At 45.4% G+C, this 18,115-nt stretch overlaps 1 long non-coding RNA gene and 1 pseudogene across 1 annotated transcript in view; one reads left to right on the top strand and one right to left on the bottom strand.

Moving 5' to 3' along the window:
* The window catches only part of LOC135412873 (uncharacterized), a 636,102-nt gene that overhangs the window by 442,919 nt on the left and 175,068 nt on the right, over positions 1-18,115 (top strand). The gene's annotated exons all lie outside the window — the stretch shown is intronic.
* LOC135412931 (osteopontin-like) lies at positions 10,244-11,901 on the bottom strand (annotated as a pseudogene).

Consider the following 18,115-nt stretch of genomic DNA (forward strand, 5'->3'; position numbering starts at 1 on the left):
GCTCCATTCCCCCTCCCACAGAAAATGAAAAGGTGGCAACATGTGGATTCTTACCCCTAGGAAGCAATACTGCTCCAGCACATTTGTAAGGGTAGCACTGGGTCTTGTGGTAGAGAGAAGAGAGCAAGAAAAAAATTCAGCTGTTAATTGCACCATTCATCAGGGGTGAGTGATACATAAATTGTCAGAAATCAAAACATCCCTTCTTCTGATCTAGCTACAACCCAGCCCAGCAACACAATCATTCCAAGAACTTTTATGTACTGCAAGCATTTCAGTGTATCTCAAGCCACAGTGTAAGATCCATTCATTTATGACTTCATGAAGAGAGAAGAAAGATTTCTTCTGGGGTTTACTGGATTTTTGGGGGTTTTTTAGTTAGTTCTCTTCCAGACAGGCCACTACATCCCAGGTCTGGAGTTTTGCACAGAATCAAGCAGAACTCAAAGCCTTGGCAAAAACCTCTTTCCACCCTATGTCAGACATTGGACTTTTAGAAAGTTACTTGATCTGTCACATACCCATCATTATCTCTTGGTTCCTCTTCATCCTCATTCACCAGTGGCACAACTGAATTGTCTGCTGCACTGGAAACAAGTGGGTGCTCCTGGTTCTGCTCCCACTGATGGAACGAGGTACAAACAAAGGCAGTTTAGGAACCATCAGAAGCCCTCCTCCCTGCTCCCCTCTTTCAGATCCCTAATTGGATGTAGGCTGCAGCCAAATCTTTTCCTTTTTCTGCCCCAAAGAGGCAAATTCAGCAGTGATAGCCATAAACAATCCATGTGAGATGAACGGCTGCTGAAGAAAGGAAACCACAAGAGGGGTTTGGAGTAAAGAATTCAAGTTTGATGCTGCACTGGCACCAGGCTAATAGGACTTGGAGTATCTGCAATCAGTCAGTATCTGCCAGAATAATAAGGAACCCACAGATGTGCCATCTTGGCAAGGGTTCCTCCCTGTGTGTACACCCCTGAGAAGTGACTTGGAGGGACGTGCTAGTTGGAGCTGCAAAGCAAGGTCTGTGCTCAAGCCAGCTGCCCGTAGCATCCCACATCAGCCAGCTGAGCTGTGCAGATCCCCCTCTGTCCTCTTTGCCCTCCCATAAAGCTGAAAGGATAACAGCATGTGGATCCTTACCTCTGAGGAGTCATCTCTCCAAATTGGAGAGGTAACAGTAGCTGCTGGCCGTGTGCTAGAAGAACAGAACCAGAAAGAACACACAGCCATTAATTTCACTGTGCATGGAGGGTTACCAACACATAAAGTGTCCGAAATTAAAACATCCCCTTCTCTGATCTAGCAACATCCCAGCCCAGCAACACAACCATTTCAAGACCTTTTATGTACTTCAAGCATTTCACTGTGTCTCAAGCCACAGTGTAAGATCCATTTGTTAATGACTTCACGAACAGAGAAGAAAGGTTTCTGCTGGATTTTGCAGCAGATTTTGTGGGCAACAACCTCTTTCAACCCTATGTCAGAAATCAGACTGTAGAAAGACACTTCATCTGTCACATACCCATCATTATCTCTTGGTTCCTCTTCATCATCACTTGTCAGTAGCACAACTGAATTATCTGCTGCACTGGAAACAAGTGGGTTTCCAGCTGGGTGCTGCTGGTTCTGCTCCCACTGCTGCAACGGGGTCGAAATGGAGGCAGCTTAGAACTACCTGTAGCCCCTCCTCCCTGCTCCCCTCTTTCAGTTCCCCAATTGGATTTAGGCTGGAGGTGTTTCTATCCCTCTTTCTGCCCTAACCAGGCAAATTCAAGGGTGATATCCGTAACTACTCGTATGACATGAACAGCTGCTGAAGAAAGGAAGCCACAAGAGGGGTTGGAGTAAAGAATTCAAGCCTGGCTGCTGTGTTGGTGCCAGGCAAATAGATCTTAGATGTCTGCATTCAGTCCATTACTGCTATAATATCGGGAACCCACAGATCTCCCAGTGCCATCTTGGCGAGGGATCCCCCTCTACAGGCACCCCTGAGAAGTGACTTGGAGGGATGTGCTACTTGGAGCTTCAAAGCAAGGGCTGTGCTTCAAGCCAGCTGCCTCTAGCATGCCATGTTAGCCAAATGAGTTATGCAGCTCCTGCCCTGCTCCATTCCCCCTCCCACAGAAAATGAAAAGGTGGCAACATGTGGATTCTTACCCCTAGGAAGCAATACTGCTCCAGCACATTTGTAAGGGTAGCACTGGGTCTTGTGGTAGAGAGAAGAGAGCAAGAAAAAAATTCAGCTGTTAATTGCACCATTCATCAGGGGTGAGTGATACATAAATTGTCAGAAATCAAAACATCCCTTCTTCTGATCTAGCTACAACCCAGCCCAGCAACACAATCATTCCAAGAACTTTTATGTACTGCAAGCATTTCAGTGTATCTCAAGCCACAGTGTAAGATCCATTCATTTATGACTTCATGAAGAGAGAAGAAAGATTTCTTCTGGGGTTTACTGGATTTTTGGGGGTTTTTTAGTTAGTTCTCTTCCAGACAGGCCACTACATCCCAGGTCTGGAGTTTTGCACAGAATCAAGCAGAACTCAAAGCCTTGGCAAAAACCTCTTTCCACCCTATGTCAGACATTGGACTTTTAGAAAGTTACTTGATCTGTCACATACCCATCATTATCTCTTGGTTCCTCTTCATCCTCATTCACCAGTGGCACAACTGAATTGTCTGCTGCACTGGAAACAAGTGGGTGCTCCTGGTTCTGCTCCCACTGATGGAACGAGGTACAAACAAAGGCAGTTTAGGAACCATCTGAAGCCCCTCCTCCCTGCTCCCCTCTTTCAGATCCCTAATTGGATGTAGGCTGCAGCCAAATCTTTTCCTTTTTCTGCCCCAAAGAGGCAAATTCAGCAGTGATAGCCATAAACAATCCATGTGAGATGAACGGCTGCTGAAGAAAGGAAACCACAAGAGGGGTTTGGAGTAAAGAATTCAAGTTTGATGCTGCACTGGCACCAGGCTAATAGGACTTGGAGTATCTGCAATCAGTCAGTATCTGCTAGAATAATAAGGAACCCACAGATGTGCCATCTTGGCAAGGGTTCCTCCCTGTGTGTACACCCCTGAGAAGTGACTTGGAGGGACGTGCTAGTTGGAGCTGCAAAGCAAGGTCAGTGCTCAAGCCAGCTGCCCGTAGCATCCCACATCAGCCAGCTGAGCTGTGCAGATCCCCCTCTGTCCTCTTTGCCCTCCCATAAAGCTGAAAGGATAACAACATGTGGATCCTTACCTCTGAGGAGTCATCTATCCAAATTGGAGAGGTAACAATACCTACTGGCCGTGTGCTAGAGAGAAGAGAACTTGAAAGAAAATGCAGCCATTAATTTCACTGTGCATGGAGGGTTACCAACACATAAAGTGTCAGAAATTAAAACATCCTTTATTCGGACTTAGCAACATCCCAGCCCAGCAACACAATCATTTGAAAGGCTTTTATGTACTTCAAGCATTTCAGTGTGTCTCAAGCCACATTGTAAGATCCATTCCTTAATTCCTTAATGAGATAAAAAAGGTTTCTGCTGGATTTTACTGTTTTTTTGGATGGGCTTTCAAAAACAGACAGGCCACTATATTCCAGGTCTGAATTTTTCACGCAGAATCAAGCAGAACTCAACCCCTGGCAAAAACCTCTTTCTACCCTGTGTCAGAAATTAGACTTTAGAGAGTTACTTTATCTGTCACATACCCATCATTATCTCTTGGTTCCTCTTCATCATCACTGGTCAGTAGCACAACTGAATTATCTGCTGCACTGGAAACAACTGGGTTTCCAGCTGGGTGCTGCTGGTTCTGCTCGCACTGCTGCAACGGAGTCGAAATGGAGGCAGCTTAGGAACCACATGTAGCCCTTTCTCCCTGCTCCCCTCTTTCAGTTCCCTAATTGGATTTAGGCTGGAGGTGTTTCTTTCCCTCTTTCTGCCCTAAACAGGCAAATTCAGCAGTGATAGCCATAAACACTTCCTATTAGATGAACACCTCAGTGACCAGGAGTACCTTAAATGGATGTTGCAGGTAAACACTTAATATTTGAGGAGTCAAAGTCTTCCTGTCCTCTCCTTTTCTTTTTCTTTAAATCCCTGGCCTGTATGATGAGGATCTCTGGAATAACTTCCCTTTTAAATTGCATCTCCTTCTGTTACATTACCAATGACTGGTAAATGTTGTGCCCAAGTTCTGGAGCAACAGGCTCTTTTAAACTACTTTTTCACTACAAGGGATACTTGGAAGTGTTAATGTGTTCAGAGGTGCATTTGACTGGTAACTCTGTCTAAAGTGGTCAATCAGAGCTGTGTTTCAACCCTGGAGGTCAGGCTACCTAGTTAGATGCCAGAAGATAGGCCCAGGAGCACAGGAGAAAACTAATTTGACTGCAAGATGGACAGAAGTGTGCCATTCATTACTTACCACAGCAGAATCATCACCAGTTAGATCAATGACTTCAGGCTCAGCAGATTCGTCGGTGAGATCTATGATTTCGTCAACAGCTGAAAAAGAGAAATGGGCTGTCACTGTGGAACAGGCTGAGGTAGATTCGATTGTGCCTTGGGTCTCTTCTCTTCAGGAATGTGGCCAAAATGTCACTCAAGCTTTGCCCTCAACAGTCCACAGAGACCATTACCAGCCCTGTTTTTTCACAGGTGGCAGTGCAAGAGGAACAGCAGCTGAACTTCTCACACAATTCTGTTGGATAACAATATCTTGCGGGAGGGACACACAACAGATGATTCATCTAACATAGGGTAATGTTTATCAGACAGAAAAAAACCCCAAAACAAAACCCAAAGCAGAACCAGAATCGTAGAGGGTATCCTAATTTTACAGTACCATGCTGTACATGTTCCCCTGAGGGATGGGGCACAGCTAGCTTTTCCTTATCTTCTTCCAGCTTCAGAGATCTCATACTTAGTTTGCCACCCTCTGTAGTGGCAGCTGTGGCACCTGCCAGCTCATCAGAGTTCATTCAGATGTCTGAGCAGCACTGGAGGACCTTTGATACACAGCTCATCTCCCTCATTTTAGTGGAAATTCTCTCTCATTCTCTTTCAAATGAAAGCATGGAATCTCTCTCATTTTAGTGGAAAATGGATCACAGCTCAGTAACAAACCCAAATGGTCGTGAGAAGGCTTGTTGCTTAGGGATGCCGTACTAGGCACTTCCTAAATTCCCATGTTTCCCTTCCTCCCCAGTACAGGACCTAGAAACTGGCAAAAGCATATGTTCAGCTGTATGTCAAACCTCTAGAAGCAGTTTCTGTTCTTACCAAGATCAAAAGAAAGCACACGACTTTCTTCGAGGTCTATTGGCTCTGCTGCTGAAGCCTCACCTGCACTAGAAGCCAGCAGCCTGCTTCGTTTCGGAGCTTGTCTGGAATTAACGGCTCCTCCACGGCGCTTTCGCCGATTCTAAGAGAGAACAAAGCCTTAGCATTTGGTGTGGGAGTAATATTAACGGGGCCCTCATTTTTGCAACACCAGTGAAAGTACACGAGGATACAGAAAACAACTCCACAAAGGGGGGAATACACATTGAATGGTGCTCTGGGTCATTCCTGCCTGAGCCCATTGCATCAAGGAAAAGACATCACCCCTGATCTCTTACCAGGTGCCTCACCAGGAAAAAGCCTATCCCAGTGGCTTGCAAAGAAGAAGACTAGTTCACAATTCTATCAGGGTGTTGCTCACACTGTAAGCATTTCTGAGCTATTGCTAGCACCCCAAGAGATTCAAAACCTTCAGTATCCCAGAACATGAAGTTACATAAAGTTTTAACAGGCTTCTCCTCCCGTGCCCTTGCTAAAAACTCTTGAAATCCTTTCTAGAAGTACCCCAGAAAATATGTTTCAGAAATCAGATTTGCATTGAGTAGTAAAGTACTTACTGTGCTCATGGTGTTTGGTGATCTAAAACCACTGGAAAAGTCAGTGGGACAAACACCAAAAAAGGAATTTCAGGGAAGTTACAGCAATCGATCCCTTAGATTCCTTAGGTAGAACAGGCTACAAAGTCCTGATTTCTAGGAATCAGAGAATGATGTTCTTCCAAACCTATCAGAAAAGAAGAGAGGAGATGACCTATCTGGAATGCCTGTTCTCTTAAATAGCCACACATACTCTAAGATTCCCTTTCACGAGTCACCAGGTTCTGCCCAAAGCTAGAGGGGAAATCTATGAGTCTGGTACTTGAGTCCCAGACACCTGCAGCTGGACCTGAAGCCCAGAACAGCCCCACAGCATCAGAAACATTTTCAAAGATCATCTACACTCACCTGTACCGTTAGTTGAGAATTTGTCGTGAAAATTATCAGCAAATCGCCTTCTGTTCCCACCAGGGACAGAGAAGACAGAGGCTCTGCACCTGCTTCCCAGCAGAGTATCCGCCAACTGCCAACTGTCGATGGAGTGTTGGGCTCCTGACCCCTCCGTGCGGACGCCCGCATGGCAACCGTTTGGTAACATTCCATGGTCCGGTAGCCGGTGACCTCTTTGCACCCTCGTGGAGGCCCAGAATGCTTTGGCTTGGAAGGGACCTTGAAGATCATCTGGTTCTAACTGCCCTGCCGTGGATAGGGACATCATCCACTAGACCAGGGTGCTCAGGGCCCCATCTAGCCTGGCCTGGAATAGTGCCTTCCAGGGACGGGGCATCCACAGCTTCTCTGGGCAGCCTGCTCCAGTGTCTCGACACCCTCACAGCTCTTCCTAACATCTAATCTAAATCTTCCCTCTTCTGCTTTAAAATCGTTCCCCCTTTTCCTCTCACTCACTGCCCGTGTGAAGAAATCGCTCTCTGCCTTTCCTACAGGCCCCTTCAGCCACTGGAGGGCCGCAGTGAGGCCTCCCCCGGAGCCCGTTCCTCTCCAGGCTGGACATCCTCGGCTGTCCCAGCCTGGCTCCATAGGAGAGGTGCTCTGGCCCTGTGAGCATCTTTGTGCCCGCTGCTTCCTTGCCCTTCGTGCCGGCCCGGCGGGCACATCCCGCTTGTGCCGGGTCAGAGCCGGGCGCAGCCTCCGGGCGAGGCCTCACGAGGGCAGAGCAGAGGGACACGTCCCCCTCCCTCCGCCTCCAGCCCGAGTAGCGCTGCAGCCCTTCGGGGGCTAAAGAAACCCCACCAAAACCTCCCCTCCCCCGTGAGAAAATTAAACCCTTTCTTAACCTTCTTCCTCCGTGTTTATTACTCTGTTGTTGAAAAGACTCGTTTTAAATTCAGCCCTAATTCAAAGCAATTAAAAGGACACCAAACTTCCCTCTTCCCCCCAACAATTTAGATGCTTATTTCAAGTCTCTAAAGTCTTGAAGTTTTCAAGTGTTCAACTGTTCCTCTGCTGAGCATTTCCCAACAGGGTTAGGAGGAAGTTTGCTCTGTTTCTGGGGACAGCACCTTCCCCCCCAAGGCCCTGCTCTGCTGTGAAAGATGACACAGGAAAAAAAGTGAAATTAAAATTCCATTTTCCTTCTAGCCAGTCTGCCACTGGCCCTGCATTCAAAGGGGTTGGCTGGAGCCCTTGTGAGCGGCAGCAACCCTGTGTCAGCCCTGCTGGATGCGGGATGCTCCTCAGCTTCCGATCCCATGGGCACTCTCGGGTGTGGGGAGGATGGTGGCAATTTGTCCAACACTGCGGATAGCATAAGGATATTTTCAGATCATGCTCTATGTGAGGAGGTTCATTTCTTACAAAAATTTCTCTGTTATTACAACTGTTGCTTTTAGGCCAAAATGTTGAGAGTTTAAGGATGGTTGGGGATGACTTCCCCATTTTTCTCAGTCCTGTGCCTGGGAATTGAAGGAAACTCATTTCAGTCATCATATTCACATCCTTCATTCCTCATATTTGTTGCTGGTTTGAGGTACTTAATTATTCATATATTAAATATATATTTGGAATTGCTCTAGCATCTTAACATTTGTATATCAAGCATTAAATCTCCTTTAGGATTTTTTTTTATCTAAGCCCTTTGGATCCAAGATTTTTGGAAAGCAGGTGTTTAAACTGGATTTACTGGAGTATGAAACATCCCATGTATTAAGGCAGGGACCCTGTCCACTCACACTCCAGGTGCAGCGGAGGTTGGCTGAGTGGAACCAGCACCACTTGTATTTCAGGGTGGGACTGGATGGCTTTTAGCAGGAATGTGTTATTAGGGGCAAGGGAGGAGAGAGCACTGAGGAAAAGGAGGGGTAGCTTTTAGTAAGTTGAACATTTGAAGGCTCTCAGGCTTGATCTTCCTCAATGCTGCTAATGATCACAGCAGGGGGCTGAAAAATATGTTTATTGTAAGACCCAACACTTTTTAACTAAAGCCACTCTTGAAAATCCTCATCACTCAGTGGTGGAAGGGAGGGAAATCTCTTGCCCCTTCTCTGTGCATCCTACAAAAGCTGAAAAGGCCACATAGCTGTTCTATCTCCTTCCATGTGGACCAGCTTTAAAGCAAGGCATAAAACCTCTGAAATACCCCTTGCCTTTCCATTTCATGAAGGAAGAAGTTTACATCTATTAACTTCCAAAAATAAAAGGTTAATTATGGCCAACAGTGTAAACTAAGCCCAGATTGAGCTGGTTTCTATATTAATCACCCCGGAAAAACAGCATTGGGATTTTCATGGATGGCTATGGTTTGCCACCCTTTTTTTTTCAGGAGAAAGCAACTCATAAGTGAGAAATGCATGGTTCACTGGCCAGAGGTTTTCAGCTCTGTACTCTCCCAAATCAGGGGTACCCTGGAGATCAAAGCAAGGGTCATAAAATAATTTAAGAAAGGTGAATGTAGTATAAGATGTCATATACGGACATAGCCTGCTGCAGAGTGATCACTGATGACAAGAAAATGTGCTATGATGTGAGAAAACCCATTTGCCACCTCAACTGCGTTGGTGGCAACTGCTTCTCACTCTTTGAGTCACTAATAACGAAAATGATTTTGAGCTGTGGGTAGACAAACAACTGGACTCCACAAGGCAGCAGAGGTCCAGCAACTAGCTCGGTCCTTCAGCCCCACGACCGTGGCTGTGTTTGCCCACAGGGCTCTGCCCATGGGCAAGTTGGTTTTGCTGCCAGGGCGACCCAAGTGAAAGAGGGCTGCATCATCCTCTCGGGCTGCCAGGGACATATGGTGGGTTATTGATGAGAGGGAGTGTGACACCTGGCTCCCCACACAGCTCAGCACAGGGATAGGATTGCACTCCCCAAAGCAACCCTGCACAGCAGTCCTTCTAAATCCACCATAAGGATGTGGGGAAATAGGCAAGGATTACCAAAAGAAGCCCCGAAAAGATGATAATATTCACTTATAATAATTTTTACTAGTCCCACTGAGAATTGCATTGCAATTCATGTGTCCAATTGTGCCTTTGCTTGACTGTAGCAATGGTTGTGACCTCGGAACACATTTCCCAGTCTCTTAACGGGGAAGTGCTGGTGGATGGTCTATTAGAAAAATACATATTGAGACAGTTTGAATTAAGTAAAAACATTTTTGAAGCCCTTGGTGGGAGGCAGTAGTGAGTGGCTTGTTCTGCAGAAGAAAAACTCAGGTAGGTTTCTTACTGCTGGGACTGATTTGCACCCTTCTCAATGGCACTAAGTGTTTCTCTTGGCAAAGGATAGGGGCTTTGGAGCATCTTCCATCCTCCAAAAATCTGGATGTGCTCAGGGTCCCTCCAGTTGCCCAGGTTTGGCTGTCAGCTTAGCAGGAAGGCTGAGCACTGGGAGGAGGGGTTTGCTGGGATCTGGGTGGTATTTCAGTCCATCTCAGTCCCTGCTCCTTTGGCACGGGATGATGGCACTGAGAAACTACAGGAGGTGAGGGGGAAAATCGTTCTTCTTCTATAGCTGTGTTCCTCTTCTTTTGAGAGGTACTGCTTTCAGCTGCTCCCTCAGGCAGTCTGCTTTTGCCCTCTTCTGAAAATACATGGTGTTATAAGGGGGACTTGTGCCTCTCCGGGCTGCCCCCGCTGTCCGTGCACAGCCATGAAAGTATCTGCGCGCTGAGCAGAGCTATTGCTGATGGGCACCACTTGGCCTGCTCTGCACAGTCGGTGTCAAGCTCTGTACCTAAAAACATACAGTTCAAAACTCCTTTTTAAGCTCAGGGCTAAAGGTTGGTGCCCAACACCCTGTTTGTGGTACCCAGCTTGTAAACCTGTAAAAGATGCCTTTTGGACTAATGCTTGCCCCTTCAAATGGTTCCTCAAAGCTCATAATTGGTTTTTAGACCTCTTTTAAGAAGCATTGTAGCAGTTCTTTGCAACTTCGTTGGCCTGAAGCAGTAGCACGATAGTGAAATTGGGCAGGAGGAGATCACAGCTCTGGAAGAGGTAAGAAGGCTTCCTCAAGGGGTTTAATACCCAAAGGCTGAGTTCAGCAGGTTTCCTCAATGACGATGCTGCTTCAGGATACATCACTGGAAAACCTGTGCAGCTGTGTGTGCCTCATGCCTGTCGAATTTCTGCCTGCTGTCGTTTTCCATGCTCTGGTCAGGCTGATTGCTGTCCAGCTCGCTGCTGTCCTGCCCGTGGCTCTTGTCAGACCATTCCACGCTGATGGCATGCTTCTCCAGGGAGCGGCAGGAAGCAGAATCCTCCCGGGAGAACCCTGCTCACTGGCTGTCTGCATCCAGATCGCTCTCATCTCTTCCACAGTGGCATCATACATGACCTGTGTTAGAGAGCAAAACAAGAGCCACTGTCACTCCTGGGAAATTATCTATCAACAAGTGCTTCCCTACTGCACTAAAGCTGCTTAGGCTGAGGGGACACCCAAAGTTTGCATGGTACATCTCTGCCTGGAAACACTAACTTTTATGGAGTTACGTGAACCCTTCACATTATGAGAAATTAACATTTGATCCTGTCCTCAGATTTCATGTGTGTGAGTACATCATTGCAGTGTTGCATATCTTGCAGCAGCAGGCTACACTCTTGCCTTGGCACCATCAACACCCCCTGATTTGGGGTATCCAGACAAGGGAAAATAGATTCCTTCGCTCATGCCTGCTTTCCCCTCACCGATTCTTCTCAAAGCTGACTCCCATAAAACAACATGTCCATCTTCAAGTTCACTACCCATTTCCAAAACCATGGGGACCACTGCTCAGTGCTGTTTACCTTTTTTGCATCTTTGTGGAGTTTGATAGACTTCACCAGTGCGGCCTTTGCCCTCATCCTGTAGGCCACGCTGTCGCCTCTGCCGGCGTTGTCTCCCCGGGTGAAAGGGAATGGGGGGAATGGTACAGTGACTGGAATGTCTGTGGGAAAACCCGTGACAACCTCATTGGATTCATCCGTGTCATTGGAATCATTATCATCATCATCATTGTCATTCACATCTTCATGGCTTTTGCTTGACACATCAGGAAAGTGCTGGAAAACATTTATTACGCATCAGGCAAATGAACACAGATGTGAGATGTGCAGACTAGTATCTGTCCTGCTAGCCCATGGCTTATGCAGTTTTGGGGAGCTATGTGCAGGCATTTCTTTGAATTCACCTCACCCTGCCTAAGGAGGAGATGCTATTTAGGGAGAGATGCTACTGCAAGAACTGCACTTGAATGAGGAAAATTAGTGTTGCTACTCACTGGCTGCCCTGCAGCACTCGACTGACATAGTGTCGTTCAAAACACTTACCGGTTCCACTGGGACTGATTTGTCTCCCTCATCATGAAGACTCTAAACTACGTGCAGTAGCTGGTTCTCAGAGCAAAGAATTGATTTTACATGGGTAGCAGCTTGCAGTGGAGTATAAATCAAATAGCTATATACAAAATTAATACCGTTCACTTACATCACTTCAAAAAAATGATGGGAATTGGATTAAAGTGCTCTTCCAACACCAAATATTGTCATCTGATCCACACTAACAAATGTGGGCTGTAGTAGTTGTGCCATGCTATAGTCCTTTTCTCTTTTTAACTGGCAACTGACACATTTTTCATTAAGACAAAAGGTTTGCAGTGCTGGTGCAGAGATAGAACTAATGAAAGTCCTCAACCAGGACACCAGACACAGGAAAAAGTCTATGAAACTGGCTCCAAACAGCCAGGTGAGGACATGCCCTGCAAGCATCTACAATCATAAAACAAGTACCAGAAAAGATGTATTAGAGGAAACAAAAAAAAAAAATCAAAAAGTATTTATTAAAGATAATGAATAGAAAGACAAAAGGAGCTTACATATTTTTCTTTGGAGCTGGCAGAAATGGCCTGCTGCTTGGATTTACTGACCTTGAAGGGAGAAAAGAAAAAAGCATTTATCAGTATTTCTCACTAAGATGCAAAGAAAATAATACAAGTGATTGGTGATCCACATTTGTGATTTACTCACTGGCCATGCAGCGGTGATGCTGATAAGGCATAAACACAGAACTGCCACCTTCATTGTGATGTTTTACCTAGAAAATATTTTGGAACAGTGAGTCAACAAGGTAAAGTACCACAAAAATGCCATAGGCTTTTCCTTTTTCCCAGTGTACTTCACTGTGCTGAGAACAGCTCCCTGCTGTGGATCCAACCTGCACATACTAATTTTTGTCTTCTGTCCTTCATCACCACCACACACCCAGCTGGTTTGTCATGACTTAGCTACTCAAAAGCTACAATAATTTTTAAGAGGCTCTGAGAAGAGCTGAGCAGCTGGTGAGAGTGGCCACACTGAGAAGGTGAACTGAATCCTGTCACCTAATGACTTGCACAGACAAAGGAAAAGCTTTGTGATAGCCAAAGTGTTATCAATATCAGCTTTGGTTTATCTTCATTCATTTAACGTATTTTTTTTGAGAAGAGACAGCATAAAGCCAACTCAGTTTGGATTCTCTTGTCAGTTATTTTAAAACTAGTTTTCAGGGTTATTAACTTCAGTTTCTGAGTAAAGTCAGTTTATATGAACATAAACTGCTTTTATTGATAGACCTTTATTTCCTCCTCCAGAAGCTTGAACAAAATAACCTGTGTTTCCAAACAAGAGATAACGTGAAACATCTGCTTACATTGCAGTTTTAGCAATTTAATAAATGACTAATTCCTGCTGAAATTAGGAGAGTGCTGAGCTACAGTAAATTTTGGTGCTTACAGACCAGTTCCCAGGATACGGAACATCCCTGAGAAATTAAACCAATTCACTGATGAACAAGAGTCATTTAAAACTTTGGTAAATCATAGCAGGAAAAAAAAGGCTACTTAGGACATATTTAAAATGCATTAGTAAGGCTGGCCCTGAGACAGGACACTCTACTAGAGGTATTGCAATTTCAAGTTACACAGAGAAGGATGAGTGTCCCATCCATTCAGGATTGTGCAGCACAAACTGTGAGCCTGCCAGAAAAAACAAGGACACTGCCAGGCAGTGGTAACATGAGGGAGAAAGCTTTCTGTGTTCAAGCACCAGCTTTGAGTTTGCAGCACATGATTCAGTGGCAGAGTTTTCAACAACCTCCTCCTGACATCTATAAGCACACAGGTTTAAAATTGTCATTATGTATAATACCTTGCATTGCTAAAGCAACCTTGCTCCTATAAAAACACACCTTTTTCCACAGAGCAGCATCAAATGTCCCTGCCCAGTGAAGCAATTTTCAAAGATCTCCTGCTCAGTGTTTGCTTGACTAAAGCTGCAGACAGATTAGCACATGTCAGGTAGTAAAAGCAAAAACATTACCTTTTCTGGTGCTGGAGGAGTCAGCTGCAGCAAGAGCACTCCTAGTGATCCCAGCAGCAGCTCCAGTCAGTTGGCTCCCAGAAGCTCTGTCTTTCTGCCCTTGTCCCCTGACTGCCTGACATCTGTGACCTTCGGGAATTTAAACCCTGTCCCAAGCACAGCCACCAATCCCCATGTGGCGGAAAAAGATGAGGTCATGAGGCTCCTGGCCGCTGTCCTGCCCACGTTCTCCTACACTTCCTCTTTGGCTTTGTGGCTTTGGAAGCAAACAAAAACTACTCTATGGTTAAAACATTACTTCTGGGCGAGATCATTAACCAGCAGGTCTGTTGTATGCACAGCAGTTGGTATCGTGTAGGAGGGCTTTGGGGCACATCTGTCCTCCTTTTGTGAAAAGGCAGAGCCCAGTTTCCCAGAAACCTTTTGTGCCCTGCTCTGTAGGGAGTAGGAATCTGTAATGTGAGCAGGAAGAAAGAAATCTGAACATAAAATTAACCAAAAAGGCGTTAATGCTTCCACAAAGTTGTAGATTTGCTCTCCAGGGCATACGTGGTGCAATGGGAATTGCAAATATGAGGCAGAATATGGCCTTTTGTGTTTTTTGGTCTGACCTGGGTAAAAAAAATTAATAAAATTAGTTGTCTCAGTAGGCATTCTACATCCAGAAACTTGTTTGTAAAGATATAGAAGAGCCAGCGATAGTTGAATTAAAAAAGATTTGATTTTGAGAAATTCTTACTTCTGTTCATTTGTGTCCCTTCTTGCTCCTTTCTTAGATGGTTTGGTCAACCTAAAAAAAAAAAGAAAAAAGGAGGGGAGAAAGCAGCTGTAGCTCCAGTTTGAGAAGTGCCATGATTAGCATTGAAAATCAAGGGATTGATTTCCCCATGGTATGAAATTCTGTGTCTGCTATGGAGCAGGGCATTGGCCCTGTTGATGGGTGACATATATTCTGGCAGTGCCTCGCTTGGACAGCCATAGCTTTGGGCAGGCTCTGCATCAGCCGGGATGTGCTGTAAGGCTCTGAGACCCTCTTCCATTTGGTGTTTCCTTAAAATGGCAATGAGGTGTCATTCAAACACAGGGAAACATCCCAAACAGCCCTTTCAGAAGGCAGAATATTTATAACTGTTTCAAAGCAGTTCTCTTTCTCCTCATCTCTGATACCCAGCTAATGTTTGCTGTGTCCTTAGTCAAGCAGACAATAGACACCTTGTTGTAAGAGGTCCATGTTACCAGTTATCCTGTGCTTCTTAACACTGTGGCATGTTTAGAAACATGGTGAGAAACATCCCCAAGTTAGCTCAGCACCTGCCCATCACATGATCACACAGACCTAGCTAATTATATTTTGGAGCTGAGATCAGCAACAGCTGGAAGTTCAACTTAGTTTACTTCATAGAGTCTTCTAATATCCTAGAAGGAGAATTGGATAAAAAGAGAGTATATGGTACATCATTAGTAGTTCTGCATGTAAGGATCCACCTGAATGAGGACTACCCTGGCTTTTATTTTTGGAGCTATGTGACCAGATACTAACTCAGGAAAGACTTTTCAACCAAAAGAAGCCTTCTTGCAGCACTTCTTGCAGCAGCATTCCCTGGTCCCTGCCAGACAATCATTACATGCTTTTGTTAGATTTCTATATATGCTCTTTTCTGTAAATTTAAAGAGGACCTTCCCTTCCAGTAAATTATAGTTTTCTTTTGGCTTTCAGGCCAGTCTGCAGCTCATGTTTTCATGCAGTCTGAGTTGCTTGTGTTTGGCTTTTCTGAGACGCTGACTGTGGAGAAGGTTTAGCAGTTTAGTGGTTGAGTCACTGGTACAAAAACAAACCTACAGATTTCTGGTCCAGAACCCCAAAACAACACACTATAGAGAAACAGCCCAGCTGGAGCCAAGTATACGTGCTATCGCATTACACACCCCCGGTGTTTATTTCCAAAGCAAGCCAAGTCCGACTGCCATCCCTCCTTAAACATGTACTTTTCATGCCCAGAAATTGTCCCTGGATCACGTCTCTGACGGGAGGAGGGTGTAAAGCAAGCCATGTGTGCAGGACCTGCAGTCAGCAGGTTTCTCCAGCATATCTTCCAAGAGGTGAAACGCAGGTGTGAAGGGCTTGACCACAGCTGCTGTGGGCCCTGAGATACTTGAGACAGCGGTGGGTTTTCAGCACCTCTGTCACAGGCAGAGTGGGAGCTTCAGACAGAGTTTATTAGAGAAAGTATATTATTAGAGAAGCCCCATTGCTTTTCTAAACTCCTTCTCAGAGAGGAGCCTACGTGCACCTGGATCCAGTCTTAGCCCTAGACTTTTCAGTGGTTTATATTGACCTTTATACAGCTTTGTCCTGCAGGATTAAGGATGGCAAACCAAATATATTTATACAAATAAAAGGAATGATTTATTGAAATGGGTTACAGTAATGATAAGGATAGAAAAAAAGGAGTTTTGTCAGAATTACTTACCACACAACATGGATGGATAGCTTTAACTATTAGTATAGCGAACTTTTTTTCAAGGAATATTGAAGTAATTGTAATAAAACAATTGAAGTAATTATATTAAAGCTAGCAAAACAATTACTAAGTAGAGGTTGGTGTTACTCACTCATAGCAATGACCAGGGGCAAATCTCTTTTGCTCAGTCTCGAGGACTAACCTTGAGGGGCGTTCCCACTCCAGGGAGAAATCTCCACACACATTCAGAGAAGGGGTTTGTTAGGAGACCCTACTGTTAAAAAGTCTGGGCTTTTATAGTATAGAGTGATTGACTGTCAGTCATATGTAATTTTTTTAGATTATGTGTTGTCACCTTACTCAGCAAAATATGTTTTGTTGCTGACAAAGGTGTTAGCAACTCTCTAGTTTCTTCTGCTTCACACTCCTGACTCTCAGTTTTGTATCAGGGCCTGCACATCCTTGCTGCTCCCAGCCTCAGTCAGGGAGCCTCTGTCTTGCATGTCCTTGTGGTGGGGTCTGATAGTTTGCTCAAGCTGCTCTCAGCACTCTTCAACACTAAAACCAGCAGACCTTCCTCAATTGAGCTTATCAATGATCAGGTGACTCTCTTTGCTGAGGTCGTCACTGATAAACTTGTAAGACAAATTTTGAGCTGCTGTATTTCCTCTTAGACAGAGCGTGCTGCTACAGCCTGTGCTGTGCTTTTCCTCCCAGAGAGTACCCCCATCATCCCTCCTGGGGGACATCAGTGGTCACTGTAGAAGAAAACACCTTTACAGGGACTTTGCAACGTCACACAGCTGCCCTTCACTCCATGGTCCACAGGCCACAGCACTGCTCTAAATGGGGTCAGCACCCCCCGAATTCCATGGGAGCGTGTCCAAGTTTTGAACTGGACTGGTCCCAGGACTGTGAAGACTACCAAGGGGAGGAAAGTGGTGGCATAAACGGCCCAAAGAGGAGAATTTTCCTAAAGGCTGGGGAACTGGATATTAGTACCTGCAGTTGCATCCTGAAGCCTCTGCTAGCTTTTTACAGTTTCACAAAAACTATAAACTGTAAACGTCCCCACCTCCAGAAGAAGAGAGAGTTTAATTCTACTTCATCAGGGCACAAGTCACAATGCAAGGCAGGTGAAAGTCCTTAATTTTCTAAAAACACTTCTGTGTCCTCTAAGAGGGGAAACAGCATGAACATTAATAACCATTTCCCAAAACCCCACCGACACTGATTTGCACTGTTTGTGCAAGGGGTCGAAGCCCTCTAACCTACGGCTCCAGGGCAGCAGGTTACAGCACCTGGAAAACACAGCCCTGCCTTTCTCCTTGTGGCTTTGCTGACAACAGTCTGTTTTGACAGAGCAGGACTGGGTCAGGTGTGATGCTTTGCCCACATGCTCAGCTTTCTATCTCTACACAGGTCTTAAATTAAACCCAAAGTATAAGGAGGAGAAATCCTGACACTGCAAAAGTCAGCGGGGTTGCTGCGTCCTTGGGGCGCACAGGAAACCAAGGGAAGTTGTAACTGCTGGTCATCTTTTTAGAGGCTAATATTGGGATAATGTTAACTTCTCCCCTTTAATTTTTATTTTTTGATTGTTCACCACTGCATGGTGTTTGTGGCTTATCAGAACCTATTTGCCAGCAGCTGCCTTACCAGAAATATTTGGCAGACAAACTTGTTGCATCACCCTCCAAAACTGCCTCTCGCCCCCTCTGAGCATCACTGCCCCATCAACTGCTACCATGCCATTTGCATTCATCTCTCATATTAATCAAAACTGGTCTGTGTTTAGCTAAGCTGACCTGCAATTTCCAGCACTTCGTAGCCAAGTGCCAGAGAAATACTGAAAACTTCTGGAGCAAATCCTCCCTCTCTTTGGAGGCAGCTAATAGAAGTGGTCTCTGACAATCTCTGTGCACTTGCATGGGAAAAGCACGTCCCTGTCAGCATCTAAAAATGATGACCCCAAGCCTCTGACAGGT

This window comes from Pseudopipra pipra, chromosome 4 (assembly GCF_036250125.1).
Source record: "Pseudopipra pipra isolate bDixPip1 chromosome 4, bDixPip1.hap1, whole genome shotgun sequence".
Lineage (NCBI taxonomy): Eukaryota > Metazoa > Chordata > Aves > Passeriformes > Pipridae > Pseudopipra > Pseudopipra pipra.